Genomic DNA, 8722 nt, shown 5'->3' on the forward strand with positions numbered 1-8722 from the left:
CGCTCAGTTGGCTGGGTGTTGGGTGTAGTCCAGTGCACTGAAAGGTTGCCAGTTTGATTCTGGTCAGGGCACATTCCCAGGCTGCAGGCTTGATCCTTATCCCCAGTAGGGGCGGTGCAAGAAGTAGCCTATCAATGTTTCCCTCTAACATCGATGTTTGTCTGTCTCTCTCTGCCTCTCCTTTCCTTTCTCTCTAAAAAATTAATACTCAGTAAATGCCTAGCATACATTAAGCCCTCCTTAAACGTTATCTGTTATTTTCACGAAAACGGGGAGGCGAGAATATGAGAGGACTTTCCCTACTTGTTTATTCATTTTGTAGGTGCTTAAACCTTTTTGGTTGTTTGGGTATTGGAGGCCTTGCTGCCTTTGAGAGGGATCATTCTCATCCACACCATGGTGAGCTGGTTGGGGGCGGATGCTGGGAATCCACACGGTCCCACGCGGTCCTGAGCAGGATTCACAGCGGCCAGAAGATAATGCGGTGATTGCTCCATCGTCGCCTTAGCAACCTCAACCCCAGTCCTGGAACTGGGTTAGATGCCGCACGGTCTCGAAAGCGGGTCTTCCCTGGGGAGCTACGGGGGCCAGGCAGGCGCTGCTCCCCTCCCGCCACATGGTGGCGGCAAAGAGCTGAGCTCCACGTCCCAGCTGGGCGACTGGGGAAGCAGTGCGCCATCGTTTGGGCCTCCTGGGCCCTGCTCCGCACCCCTGCCAGGTCAGGTCACCTGCATCCAGGCGGAGAAAACTGCTGGGGCTGAGCTCACCCCAGCTGGGCCTTGGATTCCCTATTCTAGGTCGGGCGTTCCCAGCTCACGTGACGCTCTCCACCCCATAACTGCCCCTGGGGGCGCCCTGCTCAGACTCGGCTCCGAGCCCTCCGGGCCAAGACAGACGTCCCGCTCCCAAATGCGCCAGCCGGGGAGAAAGGAGGTGGGCGTGAGCTCTGCATCCTCCGCTGCCTCCCACGGCTGCACCTTCCCTAACTTCTCTGAACGCCACAATCCTCGCCGCCCCCAAGCCTTTCTAATGCAGGCCGGGGGAGGTTGATTAGGGTCAGGATTGCAAGGGGGTAGCCCCGCAGACCCCAGAGGTGGACGGAGCACGCGCGGGCACGTGCAGGGCCGGGGCCTTGGAGGGGGCGGGGCTCTGGGCTCCGGTTACCACGGGCCAAGGCGGTACCGGAGGCGCGCGCGGGGTGCTGGGAGCGGGAACTGTGCGGAAATCGGGCTGGGGGAGGCGCAGGCCGGGGGGCAGGACCGAGGTTTGCCAGGGGTGGGGCGGGCACCGGGAAGGGGGTTTAGGAAGAGCAGGGCCAACTAGACCTGAATGGGCTAGCCCTGGGGTTGGACTAGGGTTTGGGGCCCAAATGCGAGAAGGGCCGGGGAAGTGAGTGGGGAGGGGGAGGCAGGAACCCCGCCTACTTTCCGGGCAGGGTTCTTGGAATCTGCCAGGAAATACTGGGACTTAATCTGGGGACTAGATCTGGAGGCCATAGTTTGTATAGAGACGGCTGGTAGGGGCCCCCAGTGTGTCATCGCGCTCACTTTCCCCACATTCCAGGAGCTGCTCAGGCTTGTCCCCCAACTGTTTGAGGACTCGGCGGCTCCCTCCTGCCGCTCGCAGCAGGGCGGGTCCCACCCTGAGCGCCCCGCAGGGCTCCGCTGTCTCTCCAGAGCCCTTCCTCAACTTCAACAATTGGGGGCGGGGAGAGTCTCCGGGGCCACAAGCCTCGTCTAGAAAAATCTACAGGCTCCTGTACCTTTTCTAACGCCTGCCCTCATCGTGGCTCCAGCAAACCTTACTCTCCTTAGCGGAGACATCAGAGGGGTCACCGCAGGGAAGGAGGAGGGAGCAACCTCAACCGGCTCCTTTCTGTTGCAGCCTTTGCAAGAGAGGACACGACCTTGAGGGCTGAAGACGGGGTGCGGCTAACCCCTCCCCAACCCAATAGCTGGCTGGAGCTCAAACTGCAGAGATAGACTGAGGTTCCGAGAGTCTTGGAGTCCATTGCCGTCTGCCGTGCTTGTTCTGCTGACGGGACCTGGGAAACCCTCCCTGCCTGCTTTCCCCCCTTAAAACTTTTCCTTTTACATCAAAGTTTTTCATGCGTCTTATTTAAAAAGTTAAGCCTTAAAAAAGATTAAAAAAATGAAAAACCCTCATCTTCACTGCTGAGATAGCTGTTGAGTATCCTTCCAGCACTTCTTTAGTTTATTTATATATTTAACATTTAAATATACATATAAAAGGGTCACACTACATATTTCATCTTGCAACTTGCTTTACTGTGGACATTTTTCATGTCATTATTTATAGAAATACCTTATTTTTAACAAGTTTATAATATTCGAGGATATTCCCAGAATTCATTTAGTCCTCTACTGATAGTTTGTGCCTGTTTATAATAATCCTTATGGTGTTTTATTTTAAATTAAAAATATGTGCTTATTTGTAAACATTTGTTAAAATCTTGACAAAGGCAAAAATATTGATAAAGACAAAATTCACCATGTTCCTATCAACTGAGACAACTCCTTTATTTTGTCAGTTATACTTTATGGAACACTATGTCAAATACCAGGCTCAGTAATTCACGGAACAGCAATCTGAGGTTTGGAGAAATATCTCCACTGAGGCTTGCCCAAGGTCACACAACTAGAAAGTGGCAGAGCCAGGACCTGAGCCCAACTTTATCTGATTCAAAGTTCTGCTGGCCGCTTGCGGTTAACATTGAGGTGTATTTCCTCCCAATCTTTTTTTCTATGCAACAGGACAAAAATACTCACATGTAAATATTCATGGCTTTTCCTGCTTCCCAGACTCAGCTAAGGAGTCTGTAAGGAGAGCAGAGGGAGAGGAACAAACCTAAGCAAAAGAGTGCAGTGACTGGAGGAATTTCCTCCCAGTCCCACTCAGGAAAAGCTGATGCTTAGGGAGGGGAGGGGAGTGAGCTGGTAGTCTGGGTGGTCAGGAATTGGGGGGAAAGGAGTTTTGGGAGCTACTCTGATAGCGTGGAACTTTGAGGAAGAAAGAAGATTTAGGAGGATCTTGAAAGGATGTCTTGCTGTGAGGTGTGCTGTGTAAAATCCCTTCCCAGTGTCCTCAAGGGACCTTCATTTCCTGTCAGTGCTCTTTGGAGTTAGATCGATTTCTTTTGGGGGAAGAGGGAGCAAAAATAAGACCAGCTTTATTCGGGTTCACATACATTTTGTATAATAGTTTTACTTTCACGAAAATGACAGCCCTCTCTGCCCTTGCTCACGGAAACCTTGCACCTAAGATGACCTGCCTTTCCCCGGTCTTTCTCTATTTCCTCCTTCCTCTAAGCTCCACCCCTTACCCCTCCTATTGGCCCCAGGTCTTTGCAAGTATAGCCCAAATTAGGACATGGGATTGGCCTCTCCACTGGTGATCTGCTAGGCCATATTAAGAGGGACTTTTGTTATCACCAGAATCTCTTTCATTACAAGACACTCTTCCGGTTTGTTGGTTTTCTAAATCTCTTGGTGTCAAGCTGAGGACTGTGCACCGGCTACCAATCCCAGGGGAGGTCTCTAAAACCTCCTCACTTGCCGAAACCGGTTTGGCTCAGTGGATAGAGCGTCGGCCTGAGGACTGAAGGGTCCCGGGTTCGATTCCGGTCAAGGGCATGTACCTTGGTTGTGGGCACATCCCCAGTGGGAGGTGTGCAGGAGGCAGCTGATCGATGTTTCTGACTCTCTATCCCTCTCCCTTCCTCTCTGTAAAATATCAATAAAATATATTTAAAAAAAAAAAATAAAAATAAAACCTCCTCACCCATTACATCTCGTTATCTGCGTCACCAAGGAAAACACAGGTCGTCAAGCACTGGATGGAACAATACTCCGGCTGTTTGCAACTTTTTTTTCCCCAATATATTTATTGATTTTTTACAGAGAGGAAGGGAGAGGGATAGAGAGTTAGAAACATGGATGAGAGAGAAACATCGATCAGCTGCCTCCTGCACACGCCCCACTGGGGATGTGCCCGCAACCAAGGTACATGCCCTTGACCAGAATCGAACCTGGGACCCTCCAGTCTGCAGGCCGACGCTCTATCCACTTAGCCAAACCGGTTATGGCTGTTTGCAACCTTTTTCATCTCATGGCACACAAAACCTAATGACTAAAATTCTGCGGCATACCAAAAATACATATTTTTTGCAGATCTGACAAAAAAAACAAAAGGTATAATTTTGCTTCATTCATACCAGATGGCTATTGTGTTGGCTCTTGTCATTTTTTAATTTGACAATCTAAGGGACAAGAAGTCAGTGCCTATGACTGAAGAGTCAGGTCTTGCATGTTTTAAAAGCCCTTGGAGCGCCCCAGCTTGCCTGACCCAGCACAGTGGTTGAAAATCACGGCTTTACTCACAGAGAAGAGAGAGAGCAAGATCAGCTTCAGGTCCAGCCAGTGTGCTCAGTGGCTGAGCATCGACCTATGAACCAGGAGGTCACAGTCTTATTTCTAGTCGGGGCGTGCAGGAGGCAGCTGATTGATGATTCTCTCTCATCACTGATGTTTCTAGCCCTGTCTTCCTCGCCCATCCTCTCTGAAATCAATAATATGTGTAAGATTAGCTTCTTGGGCATTGGTCCCTCATGGCCAGCAGATCTCTCCTAGAGGCTAACACAGAGCACTTTGCCTATGCTCACCTTTTCCCTGCCACAGTGGAAGGACCAACTTTGTCATCTCCCAGAGAATAAATATAGCCTTGGGGTTGGCCAGATACTGTAGGACTGACGCACATGCTTTAAGCAGAAACAAAAGAATACCCATTGCACCTAAAAAACAAGGAAAGATATTCCCGCACAAAGAGTCCAGCACAGGTTGTATGGACGCTGTCTTTTGGTTAGGAAGTGTTACAGGCCCAGGCCCACTCCTAAGCAGCAGAGGGCGGGGGTGGGGAGGGGGGTGTCAAAGGACTGTTGACATGAAACTGCCCTTCTAGGCTAGCATGATTCTTGTTTCCCTCTCTGCTTTGGATACTAAAAAGCTTTTAACTTTTCCATGTCTTGATCTCTATTTTTCTCTTTGTTTCAATTTTCATAATTACTTTTATCCTTAGAAAATGATTTATTATGGAAAATTCCAAACATACATAGAAGTAGAGTGAATATAATCCATTGTCCTGTACCTGTCACCTATCTTCAATAAGTATCAACATCTGCCAATCTTGTTTCATCTACCTCCCCAATTTTCCCTGTCTGGTATCATATTATATAATTTCACCCAAATTATTTCATCATATATCTTTAACAGGGCTTTTTCCAACATAACTATCATACCCAACAAAATTAATAGAGTTCCCGAAAGTCACTTAATACCTAGTTTATGTTCAAATTTCTTTAATAATTTGGTTCATTTCAATCAGGATTCAAATAAGATTTACACATTTCATTCAGTTGATATGTCTTCAAGTGCCTTTTAATCTGTAACAGTTTCATTTTTCTTTCTTTACGCAGGCTATTTATTTGTAAAAGAAATCAAAGCAGGTGTCCTGTAAAGGTTCCCATAGCAGGAGATTGGGCTGACTGCTTCCTGTTGGGGTTGTTTACTTGTTCTTCTGTCCCTTGTATTTCCAGTATACTGAAAGTTAGACCTAGAGGCTTGATTAGACTCGGGTGTGATATTTTTGGCAAGAATATCTTATTAGAGATGGTGCTATGTACTTATTATAACATTACATCTGGAGGCATATAATATTTCATTGAAACGTTTTTACTGATTGATCCATGGGTTCAGGGCTCTTAGCCAGCTCTCTTCATTATAAAATTCCCCTTCAACTTTTTATTGGTTTTTAGCGCCCACTAATGATCCATTATTTATTTATTTTATTTTATTGATTTTTTACAGAGAGGAAAGGAGAGGGATAGAGAGTTAGAAACATTGATGAGAGAGAAACATTGATCAGCTGCCTCCTGCACACCTCCTACTGGGGATGTGCCCGCAACCAAGGTACATGCCCTTGACCGGAATCAAACCCGGGACCCTTCAGTCTGCAGGCCAACACTCTATCCACTGAGCCATACTGGTTAGGGCTGATTCATTATTTCAGTAGGTGTTACAAAAATGTTAATTTTCTAATTCTGTCACTTTTTGCATTCATTAGTTGGAATTCTATAAAAAAGAACTTTTCCTCATTCATTATTTGACTTTTCTGAAATAATTTATATAAGAAAGACAGGATAAATACTTGATTCGTCTTATGTATTTTTGAGGCATCAAAAATATCCTCAGGTGAGGATTAACAAAAACAACAACAAAAAGACTAAGTTCAAAAAGAACTCCTTTGTGAAACAAGGTGTTAAAAAGGGGAGGGGGAGGGGGAGAGAGGCAGGCAGAGCAGTAGAATGGAAAGAGCACAGGTCCTGGATTCAGACAGAATCCTGACTCCAACACTTATTACTTGTGAGACCTTGGGCAATCCTTCTGGGCCTCAGTCTCTTTAATTGCAAATTGGGGAAACTGACCCCCAACTTGCCCAGAAGTTGAGTAGAATCATTTCCAGGCCTAGATCAAGCAGTTCCTTGTACAGGAAGTAAAATGTATTCATTGTAGGAAATTTAAAGGATGCAAGTAACACAAAAAAGGGACTTTACGCTCTGTAAAAAGCATCTAGTACATGCCTGGCATATAGTAGGTATTTTTTTGTTGTTATTAATCCTCATGCAAGGATATTTTTTCAATTATTTTTAGAGAGAGTGGAAGGGAGGGGGAGAGACAGAGAGAGAGAAACATGGATGTGAGATATATCTATTGGTTGCCTCACGCATATACCCCGACCAAGGCCCAGCATCGAGCCTACAACTGAGGTACGGTGCCTTTGACCAGAATCGAACCCGGGACCCTTCAGTCCTTGGCCGCGCTCTAACCACTGAGAAAACTGGCTAGGACTGTAGGTATTTTTGATAACTCCCGTTTGGCTCTCAGGCTGCCCTATGTCAGCATCCTCCTGGAGGAGTGCAGATTTCGCCAGGATGACTCCAGCCTCAGTCCAAGAAATCCCTAAGAAGAATGAGAGGGAGAGAGAGGGAGGGAACAAGAGGTGGATTCCTCTGGTCTCATGTCAAGAGCTTATGAACGGAAGTTAGACAGACCTGCCACAAACTTGCAGTGAGATCCTGGGAAAGTCACCTAACCTCCTGAGCTACAGTTTCTCACCTGCAAGATGGAGGCTGTCAAGACTAACCTGCCAGCCCTAGCTGGTTTGGCTCAGGGGATAAACCATTGGGGTCCCGGGTTCAATTCTGGTCCAGGGCACGTACCTCGGTGGCAGGCTTGATCCTGGGCCCTGGTTGGGGCACCTGCGGGAGGCAACCAATCAATGTATTTCTCTCACATCAATATTTCTCTCTCTCTTTCTCTCCTCTTTCTTTCCACTCTCTAAAATTCAATGGAAAAATATCGTTAGGTGAGGATTAACAAAAACAACAACGAAAAGACTAACCTGCCAGAGTTGTTGCGAGGACCACATGGAGTTGTTGGGAGGACCGCGTGAGATGTGGCTCTAGAAATGCCCACCTCAGTGACAGCCCATGGGAGGTGCTCAGGAAATGGGAGTTAGCTTGATCTGCGTGAGAATTCACTTTCTGAGCTCCCATCAGCTGTAAAGTCACTCACAATTGTCTCCTGTCACTTACGGGCTGTGTGAGGCCTGGCTTCAAGCCCAGCTTTGTCATAAAAGTGCTGCCCTAGCCGGTTTGGCTCAGTGAATAGAGCGTTGGCCTGCGAACTGAAAAGTCCCAGGTTCGATTCTGGTCAAGGGCACATGCCCGGGTTGTGGGCTTGATCCCAAGTGGGGGGCCTGCAGGAGGCAGCCGATCCATGATTCTCTCTCATCATGGATATTTCTATCTCACTCTTCCTTCCTCTCTGAAGTCAATAAAAATATATATTTTTTAAAAAAGTGCTATTGAGTAGGGTAAGCCTCGTCCTCCCTGAGACTTGGATTCCTCCATCTGTGAAATGGTCAGAGTAGGGGTCCAAATCTAAATGCCCCCAGGAGGAGCCAGGTAACAAGTGAGTGAAATGGGTGAGGAGCTGAGACAGGAGGGGATGGTGGGGATATGATGAGCATGCCTTCTCTAAGAGAGGCTGCCACTCCATTGCAAAACAGGAATGTGAGCCTAGGTGTAATGGCAAGTTATATGAAATATTTAGTGACCTGTACGGACCAAACAAAATAGATGTAAAGCAGGGCTAAGAGCATGGGCACTAAAGTAGGAGGTCATGTGCCAGCTCTACCACTTAATAACTGTGTGTCCTTGAACAAATCATTTAGCCTCTCTGTGCCTCACTTTTCTTATCTGTACAACGGGAGTAATTATTGTACCTACTTCACAGGATTGTTGTGAGGATTAAATGAGCAAGGATGGGACTAGGGTGACAGGTTAATAGAGTGAGGTTAATGAGGGTGCATTTGGGTGCAAAACTTAAGAGGGCACCAAAAAAATCTCAACATTCAAGATAATGAACATTTTCATGTAATATTTTATTTTATTTTTTCATGTAATATTTTAAAAAGTGAAAATTAATGCAAAAAAAGGTGGTTCTTTCTCTTGGGAGCCTTACCTTTCCCCTTCTGCCCCCCTCCCCCTCCCCATCCCACACATCATCTTTGCCTTTCTCTGTAAACTCCAAGGGCCCTTCTTTTGCTTCTGTAAACTGTTTCCTGAGCCTATGCAGCCCAACTG

This window comes from Plecotus auritus, assembly GCF_963455305.1.
Source record: "Plecotus auritus genome assembly, chromosome: 2".
Lineage (NCBI taxonomy): Eukaryota > Metazoa > Chordata > Mammalia > Chiroptera > Vespertilionidae > Plecotus > Plecotus auritus.